Source organism: Phalaenopsis equestris, unplaced genomic scaffold (genome assembly GCF_001263595.1).
Source record: "Phalaenopsis equestris unplaced genomic scaffold, ASM126359v1 Scaffold001247, whole genome shotgun sequence".
Lineage (NCBI taxonomy): Eukaryota > Viridiplantae > Streptophyta > Magnoliopsida > Asparagales > Orchidaceae > Phalaenopsis > Phalaenopsis equestris.
In genome coordinates, this window is record NW_018165686.1 from 170,330 (window position 1) to 180,953 (window position 10,624).

Below are 10,624 nucleotides of genomic sequence, written 5' to 3' on the forward strand. Positions count from 1 at the left end.
AAAATACTACTTAATATAAATATAAATACATATATACTTGATGAGTAGTATTCCGAGCCAAAACGAGCCGAACACGAACGAACACATCTTAGTTCGTGCTTGGCTTGTTAACGTATCGAACGAAATTAACGAGTCAAACACGAGCTTCTTAACGAGTCGAACACGAGCTGTTCGCGAACAACAAGCCGTTTTGACAGCCCTAATCAAACATGATTAACTTTTTAGTCCAATCAAATCTCTGTCACTTTTAATCTTTAATAATTCCTCATGAACTCTCTACTCTTCTCAAATTACATTTAAAAAGAATCTATCATTATTTTATTCTCTCCTAAGCTATCCTACCAAAATAATAATAATAATAATAATAATAATAATAATAATAAGGTTACATCATGTTTGTTTATCATCTACTCCTAAACATATTATCTTTTACTTTTTTTTTTCAATATTTGAATGAATTTAGTCATAAATGCATGCACACACCATCTATTGAAAACCTCCTCTCTTTTTTCCTCAACTCCAATCAAAACATAAAAACTAGTGATAACAACATTGAAACAAAAGCACAAATAGCTACAATCTTAGGGCCCGTTTTGAGCAATTTTTTTGGTGCGGTGGCGTTTTGAAAAAACACCAGACCTGTGTGGGTAAATTGTGTTTTGACAGCTTATGTGTTTTCAAAATGTTGAAAACAATTTTTTCACACCGCACCTATCTAGGTGCAATAACAGCTTTCTGACTGCAGTCTGGGTTTTCCAAAAAAATAAAAATTTCTAATATTCACCGCATCTAAATTATTAACAAATTATTTTAAATCAGCTTATCAACAGATTATTCAATAAGCTATCCCAAATAAACCCTTAATCATTGCATTCTTCAAGCAAAAGCTGAAAGAGCAAACCCATGTGATCCAACTTTATCTCTGAAAATCACTTTCTCGGTTCTCCTTCTCTTTCTCCTCGCACAGCTTTTGAGGCCGCGCTTTCTCACGGTTCGAGCCATAAAGAAACCTCGGAAGTCAAGAATGTCCACAACCTACCAAACCTCTTCGCCACCCTACGGCTGCATTATTTGAGGAAAGCGTGAGGAACGTTTTCATGGGAAATGACCTCACTAATGTTTGTCAATCTGAATGTATCTCTGAAAATCACTTTTGTGAACGCCATGCAGCATGAGTATGATGACGTCATATATTCAAAGTTGGAGAAGATGTATTAAGAAACGCTGTCGTGTCAGGGTTTGTTTCATAATTCAAATGATGTTAAATGATGTTAGTGCAAGATTTATGACAAAAATGTTGGTGTAATTGTGGCCGTATGATTTTATGGTAAGTTATAAGTGGTGATCTTAACAAGTAAAAAATATTTCGTCCGGAGTCTTAGACATAAGCTGAGTCCGGACAGTTTCTGCGATCCACCGAAAATTATTATTTTTTTCCCGTCTCGGTTCCTTAATATGATGAACTTGACAGTAAAATGAAGATAATTAAAACAAATAAAACGACTAAGGCAATGTTTGTAGGTTCAAACTTAAATTTAGGTTAAATAGGATTTATCAAATTCAGTGTATGATAGAGGATCTCACGAGCGATGAAGAAATAAATTGACCTCTCAATCGGATTTAATGAAAGCCATATTTAAGTCATAAAAAAAGATGAAACTAGAAAAAAAATTGTAAATCCTATTAATAATATGCTACAAAACACCGCTTATGAGATGTGGGGAGTGCAGGAATTTACATACGAACAAGACGATTCATTTACATACATAATAGTCAAATCTTGATCTCGGATAAAAAATATTGCTATGACTTAATTTTTACGAAAAATAAAAGAAAAAATTCATAAATATAGAGTTTTAATATGAAGATCTTATAAATGTAAATATTGAAATTTAAGTTTTAGATAGGTAAGGGGGTGAAAGTGAGCCAAGCCGACTCGTGAGTCCGCTCAAGCTCGGCTCGATAAGTGTCTCGTGAACTGAACTCAATGAGCTAATAAGCCCAGCTCAAACCGACCCCGACTCGACTCATTAACTCGTGAGCCAGCTTGTTTTAAGAAAAAATGAATATAAAATATACTCAAAATATATTAAATTTCAAAATTTTATCTATGAGGTATTAAAAATATTGAGAAAATAATATTTTTTATTGTAAGTTAGGTGATTTCTTATTATTTACCTCCTAATTACTCATTATATTTATCAACTTATTATAAATTTATTTAAAATTATTATCATTTTCTTTCTTTTACATTAAACAAGCCGACATGCGAGCCGGTTCGAATTCGTAAACTTAAGCTCGAGTTTGAACTAAAGCTCAAGCTCAAACCGAGAGCGGCCGAGCTTAACTTGACTTATTTACACTCCTAATAACACAATGTAATCTGCTGCATCGGTTTATTTGTAGCCCATTGCTTGTGATTCGCAAATAGAGGAAGATGAAGCAGACCATAGGGGGGAGCACAGTTTGTGGTGGGATTAGGAGGAGATTGAAAGTGGCCGTCTACGAATTCGAGCTTTAAGAATGATTCCTCCCCCAACTTCTGCAATATTGAGACAAAATACAGAAGCTAGTCTGCCACCTCTTGCATTGAACCACATATACATTGCAATAGCTAACATAATTATCAATCTCTAATCAATGCTCCGCTCTCTTTGACCTTCGCTTTTGCATGCCACTGTAAGAAGGAGAACAAATGATGACTTCTATATAAATCTTGCAAACACTGTTTAGATTGATGATCTTCACAGTAGATAACATATAAAAAAATGAAGCAAAATCATATAGTTGTTTATCATGTTGAGTCTGTTTGTGCTGATCAATTGTTCATTTAGAGCTCTCAATTTTGCCAATCGAACGACGATGAGTCTTTTGGGGGAGTGGTGTGGGTGGTGCCCTCAGAAAAAAAATTTCCTATATACAATTCCCCTACGTCACTGTTCATGCTCCATGTTGAGAATCTCAGAGCACGACAATGTTGCGTCTTGAAATCAGCACCCCAACACCGCATTTGAGTGCGTAAAACCACTATCGCCATGCCTGACGCCAGTAACTAAATTCGAGCGGTTCTACACTTAACGTTTCAATTTGGCATATTGGAATGTGTTGGATTCCGAGTTCTCTTGTGCAAGCCAAAGGAAATGACAGGAGATTTCTGAGGTGTTTCATAAGTGTAGAGAGTATTGAGTGTGATAATTTGCACGATTCTCCTCATTTTTTACTTGAACTACCGAGCCGATATATTTACTCGTGCCACCATCAAATAATTGAGAAATTCATAAAAATGAAAAATATGAGTTCGGGTTTTTACCATGAATGCTGACATTTGTGAAAATTTGAAAAATGAGTGAAAGAGAGGATAAATTTGTAAATAACAAGTTTCTGGTTTTCTGGTGTAATTGCATTCAAGCCACCAAATCGAAAATGATTTTTTGTCATATGAATTAGTCGGACGACAATGTAAGACTTTAAAAGTTTATGGTTCTATAGTCCAATGCTTGACTGTCGATTATTTTCAATTTTTGCACAATCTAATTTTAATTAGGGACGTATGTATCTAAATATAAAAGTTTAGGTCTTAGATATGTAAATACGTAAGAATTGTGTGCTAGTCATGTACATTTCTTATTCATATCTAATCAACTAAATGAGGCAAATGAATAGTCTTTTTTGATTGACATAATGTATAGGAACATCTCATTCGTGCTAATATGATGATTTTAAGCATATAAAGAGCGGCTTGTTGAGAAAAAAGAACTTCCCTCATAAGTGGCTTTTTCTCATTTGTTCGATCAATCGGCGAAAAATAAATTTCTGCTGGTCTATCAATGAAAAAGTACTACAAGCAGATTAAAACCGTACATGTGGATGAGGGTACATGGAAACTTAGGGATACTTAAGAGTACTTGAGAGGAAACTCGTGGTATTCACGGGTACATACGAATACTCCCCTGATACACACATACGGATTACACATGTAATATTCTCTGCCATCGACGACCACCACCAACTCGAAGTTGCTTCTAAAACTAGAAAAAGAAGATTTACATACATAACTCTAAATTCCTATGTATTTACATATATAATGCCTAAACTTCAATTTTTACATAAATATCACCTTACTTATACATTAGAAGAAGTATATGCTCCCATTTTTGTGATCTGATGTTACATGTCTAAAAATATAAAAATTGGGCGGTATTTATGTAAATGTGCCAACCAAGAACATCATCCCTTAAAACACATACCTGCCTAGCAATTAAATCATGTCGGCCATTTCTCCATTTGCTTTGCTGTGAGAGACATTATGCAGGAGAACTTTGATTTTCCTTAATTTTTTATACAACAACTAATCACAACTTCTTTGCGTGTGGGTCATCAAGCCTACAAGTTAAAAAAAAAAAATATTATCTCTGGTAAATCAAATATGTGATCGATGATATGAATCACATCATGCTGTAGAATACACGTCATGATGCAATCCATGCCGTTTTCTGCATGTCCTGACGACGAAAATAATATTTTCTCTTGGACAAATTGAGCTCAAATTTGAGTAGTATTTGGCAAGCGAGCTGAGCTCATATTCAGTGGCTCGAGCTTAATTCAAATAATATGAACTCATCATTCCTTATCTTCCATGTTGCAAAATGTTAGCCAATATCAACATAATACAGTTCAGGCTTAAAAGAACCCGAACATTATATTATTAAAAGAATGATTACATGTAAATAAAATAAGAAAAAAAAAAGAAAAGAAACTACAAGTGATTACATTAGAAAAGTGGGATGCAAAAAAGTGATATGGTAATCCATGCACTTGGGGGATCAAGCGACTCCATGTTGTAGGTAAATATCAAAGTAGCCAAGAAAATACTTTATAAAAACCACAAATGAAGCAGATCCTGACTAACCAAGAGAGGCTAACAACATGAGAACCATGATGACTGATGTACATTGTCAACACCAATAACAATATCGATGGATCCGACCATGTTAAGACCAGCATATTTCTTAACACCAATGTCAATGACTATTGATGTCAACAACACAAATTCCAATTATTTATGTAAATATCAAGATTTATATATTTCTTGGTCCTTGACATCTTTTTCCTAAAGGGATCGGAAAGAATATAAATAAACATTTGAAGATAACTTCAATACATCAACACTCTTCTAAATTCAACTATTGAATATATTATCTATAGTTCATATTTGCTACAATTTATCAAGACATATCTAAATTAAACAAAAAAAAACTATTATTAATAACCCATGTAATGAATTAGTAAAATCATTTCAATTGGATCAGACTCTATCTTTTTTTCTTCTCTCTATGTTTTCATTAAGAAAAAAAAATAATATATTACTCTTGACTATCACATCAATGTGTGTGACTTTCATACCAACATTACACTAAAATCAAACTTCCCTCTAGAAGGAGAGTCCAAGAAAGTTCTGACGGAGTTCCGAGCTCCTATCCTAAAGTGTGAAGAGGCTCTCATTTTCCGAAGAAGAGATGTCTCTCCCTTTTATTTAAGAAAAGGCCTGCTCGCCTTTTCTAGAATCTTCCAAAAGAAGCCCCCTTAGCAGCTTTTTATCCTCGCCATGCATTTCTTCACTCTAACCCATGAGACCTGCACATTTCAGTAGCTTAAGGAGGTGTGTCAGGTGCAGATTTTGAGAAAGAGCATAGCGAAAACTAGTCTGGCGCACTGTGCTGGGGGCTGACACCTACTTTTTCGCTTTTTGGTTTGAAAATTGTGTTTCAGGCAGCTCCAGACGCCTATTTTTTGTCTTCTCTATTTTAAGCCCCGTGTGTGTTGTTCAGGGTGCCTAGGCCCCTAGAGCTGCTGCCTAGGCGCCAGCCTAGCCTCGGTTAGGGCCTTAGGTGTCGATCTAGCCTCGAAAAACATGACTTTCAACGGAAGCATCCGATGTAGGGTTTTTTCAAACTAAAAGTTATGACAGATCAACTATGACTAAATACAGTCTCATAACTTCAAAGATAAGAATATTTATGGGTATTGCATTAAGGATTTCGATGCCGACGCACGCCCCAAATCATCACGCGGGTACGACGTTATAAACCCTAGTATTCCCAAAAACGCCTATGGAAAGCTTCGATGGATTCCTTTGATCACGGGAGACTCCATATGAATATATCATGGTTCTAAACTCCAAAATGGACAACAAACATGTCTCATGTCGTGAATGATGCCACCCAACATTGGACTCCCCTCAGGCAAGACTGAATCATCACAAACCCGGGTATTGTGCCTCAAACATGCACCAGAGGGGGTTAGATGGATATCTTGAGCTATGAGACACTACGAATGAATATTAAATAGTTCCGAGTCATTCGAGTGGACTTCCTGCACGTGTGACAGAAAAAATTGATGCCAACACATATGTATTTATATATCATATAACTAAGTTTTAATATTTATTTATATACAACATTTTATTGTCCCAATCATATATATATATATATTCATTTAATTAAAGTTAATAATAGTGATTCACTTATGTGATTTAAAAATTGAAGTAAAATATAAATAAATAGGAGTATATACACATTGCACACGCATAACATCAGATCTTTAATATCTCATTAAAAATAATAATTTTTTATTTTTTTAAAAGTTAAATATATTTCTTTTGTATAGACATAAGTAGTCCAAGAGCTAAATATGTTGTAAATATGAAAGTTTACATATGAGATGTAAATATCTAAGAATTGAATGCTATGTCTGTAAGTTTTCCTAAAAATTAATTTATTCATGTGATATATAAATATATAGTAATTAGGAGCTAGAAAAAAATTAAAAAAATAAAAAATAAAAAAAAATATAATAATCATGTAGTATGGTTGCAAACCCCCTTAAGTTGGCCATGGGCCTCAGTTAATTTATTCCTTGCAAATTAAAGTAGGCTCAAAATGAATGCAAATGACTAGAGGTGTAAATGAGTCGAACAGGAGCTGCTAAAAAAAATCACTGTTACTATTCAGGTTGTTTATATTTCAAACAAAAAAAGTTTGTTCGTGTTCGACTTCTTTGCTTAGCGAGCTATACAGGACCTGTTCGCGAATAAAGAGTCATTTTAACAACCCTAGTCGTGCAGCCGTAGGATGTTAATGGTTGGGGCCAGATTTAAATCTGATTATTAATATTAAAATATCATTTAAATATAATTTAATATATATTTTTATTCAATTTTTTTAATTAATAATTTTAATTGAGTGGAAATCTTTTTAGCCTTGCAGTCAATTAATTTTCTTAAAAATGCTACTATACATACAATTGATGAGTATTATTTCGAGCCAAAGGAAGTTGAACATGAACAAAGATTTACATGAACAAACAAATCTTTGTTCATGTTTGACTCGTTTATATATCAAACACAAAAAGTGGTATTGTTCTGCTCGTTAACTTAGCGAACAAACCAAACACGAGCTGTTCGTGAACAATGAGCCGTTTTGATAGCCCTACAAACGACACAATTTTTTTGTAGTTTAAAAAAAAAAGATTCATTAACAAGTAGGGATTATTAAATTTGCTCTTTAAATTAATTGTCACTTTTTTTTTTTTTCTATTCTACCTTCAGGCTGTCCAAAAATTACATTTTTCGCAAAGAGTTTATGTTCGACTCGTTAAGTAGCTCGTATTTGAAATGATTTTTACATAAACGAAGCTCAACTTATAAACAAGACCGACAACTCTTTGTTCAATTATGTTCTACTCTTTTTAGCTTGAAATAAATAAATTATATATATTATCTATCTAAAAATACATTATATATATTCATATCTAAGCTTAATTCATAAAACTCATGTGATCATGTGGTTCCTAATCTTCTAGCCCACAAAAAAATAAGTAAATCAAGCCGAGCACGAAGACAATCTTCACAAGCAATTTCAAACACGAGTCAGCTTCAAATGAGTCGAACATAGGCCAAACCTGATCCCGCTCAAGCTCAACCGGTTTACATCCCTATCAACATTTGTCTTGAAAAAAATTAAATAATCCATATAATTAATACATCACTAAAAACAAAAACAAAAAAAAAGTTCGTTTAATTTTGTAATATATATTATTTTAATTTTTTTTAGGTTTTTAACCTAATTTTTGTAAGTCTCTGTTCATCGTGAGTTATCGCCTATTTTATTAGATACAACTCTTCATTAGTTTATGTTTAATTGATTATGACATTTTTTTATAATCCCAAACCATATATAATATAGTAATTATATGAATATGATAGCCGTTTTCTAAGCTATTTTAATTGATTATACGAGCCGGCCTTATATGTATAATTGCTTTGTTGGATATAGCGTCTGATAGAACCATACATAGGCCTAAGATATTTAATATAATAACATAGACATAATCACATACAGACCCCCCGAAACATTGATATTTACAAATTAGCCCCTGAACTGGTATATTTTGTGCTTACATTGTGGGTGGGGTTCTAAACATTGAGGGCTAGTTAACCACTGATCAATGGCAATGTATGGTTAGATAAGCACAGGTTAGATGAAGTAGAATCAAAATTGACCAAATCAAGAAGAGCTTAGATCAATTAAATCCAAAGGAAAATAATATGCTTCTTATATAGATCAATTTTTAATAATCAGAGTCACATTTATTTTGTGTTATCTCTTCATGAAAATAATATTTACTTTACCTCTAACTCTTTGTGACATCAAACTTTCAATCAGAATGCAGAAGTTTACCAGTCAATGACTTCATCATTCGAAGCATCAATATTTTGCACCTTGATAACAACTACTCATTCCTCATCCGCATGGAAAGAAAGCGACCCAATCTTGAATTCATTAGTATTGTACACATCAAAAATTCTAGCAGGAATCTCAAATAGAAAGAATTTCCAAGATGAAAGAGCATTTCCTCGAGATAAGCAATCAGCCGAGCATGAAGGTGCGTCTCCAAAACCATGGATTGGTTCAAGCTTTGGAGATGGTTCCCCGCTCGGTAGCGACAAAACCCGCCGAAAGTGAGGTGTAAATCATCCCGGATGCAAGTTTTGTCCGATACCCCGCATAGGCTGCGGCAAGTTTTGCATAAGTGCTTGCAATATTAGGAGATCCGGCTGAGGCGATGAACAAACCAGTCACGTGAGACATGCTCTGTAAGACTTGAGCAGAACGGAAAGTGAGCCGCAACTTTCTCAATGAAAAAAGCCGATCGATCACATTCGACCGACCAACCCTGCAGTCACAGTCGCTGCTGCAGATCCTTTCGACCGAGGCAAGTGGTAAGGAGCTGAGGCGAGTGATTATCACGATCCTCCTGCATTTGCTGCCACAGGAAAGCGGTGGCGCCTTGGCGATGGAGAGAGAGAAGGCCTTTAAGATTATCTCCTCCATGGAGAGATTTATTGATGAATTAGCCAGGTCAGAGATACACCAGAATAGTGGGTTGTCCAAAAATGTTGTGGAGTTTTCCTATAACGCGGTGGTCGTTGATGTGTAAAAAAGCATGCTTAATTTTATTTTTATTTTGCACATTTTTATGAACGAAATTGTACTTTAAAGATGAGTATTTTCATATTTTTCTTACAGGTATGCATATAGTAGAAATGGAACGTAGTGGAGAAGAAATGGAGCGAAACGGAGGTGACAAGGAGCAACGTGATTCAAGAGTCTGGCGCTAGCCATTGAGCGCCAAGGCGCTCCTACCAAGCGCCACATTCTTTGGCGCCTAGGCGCCAGTGCCGAACCAGCAGACAGAGAGGTTGACGCCTAGTGGAGCCTGCGCGGCAACAACTGCCAGACATTTTTTAGTAGTTACTCCCACACAATTTGGGGAGTTATGCAGACGATATATGGGCTTATTTGAAGAGTTTTAATAATGAGAGCTTTGCTGAAGTCCATGGGGAACACTTCTGAAGTGCAGGGGAGAGTCTGTGGAGATTAGTGAGTTGTATTGGAGGGAAGACATTCAACATTGCAGTAAGGATTGGGAGATATTTTAGTGAGGCATTTCCAACATTTCGTAAAGAAAAAAAACTAAGTATTGCGTACTCTTTTGTATTGTAATTTTTTGTAAACACAATTCTAGTTGATTTGTTTTGTTTCAAAAATGTGTTGTGGTGTTTTCTCCGTGCTATGTGAGTAGTCATTTTACCTTTTCTCTTGTGGTGAATAAGTAGGTAGTGTAGGAATTATAGAATGCTTTAAATTGGTTTTCAATCATTAATGTGATGTGTATGCTTCAAAGCTTTATTTATTTATTATTCTGGCCAAATGAGTGGTTCAAATGTATTGTGATCCATAATAACTCGGGAGAGCTATGGAAGAACAATTAAAGCATTCACGTTGAACTATAGAGTATGAAGCAAAAGTAAACTATATGAAGATGCAAATGAATAGAGAAATAATCTTTGATGGGTTCAAATTGGAGTTTAAGGAATTAAAACCAGTTCAACCAAACTTATTTATGCACTCGAGAGAGGGTAAATATAAGAGCTGCTCATGTTTCTCACCAGCCGCAGTTACAATTTGAAGTATTCATTTTCCTACACATCACTTATATCATTGCAAGGGAGGGTAGTTTTATAACTTGATTATCACCAATTCAAATATATTTAGTAGAATTT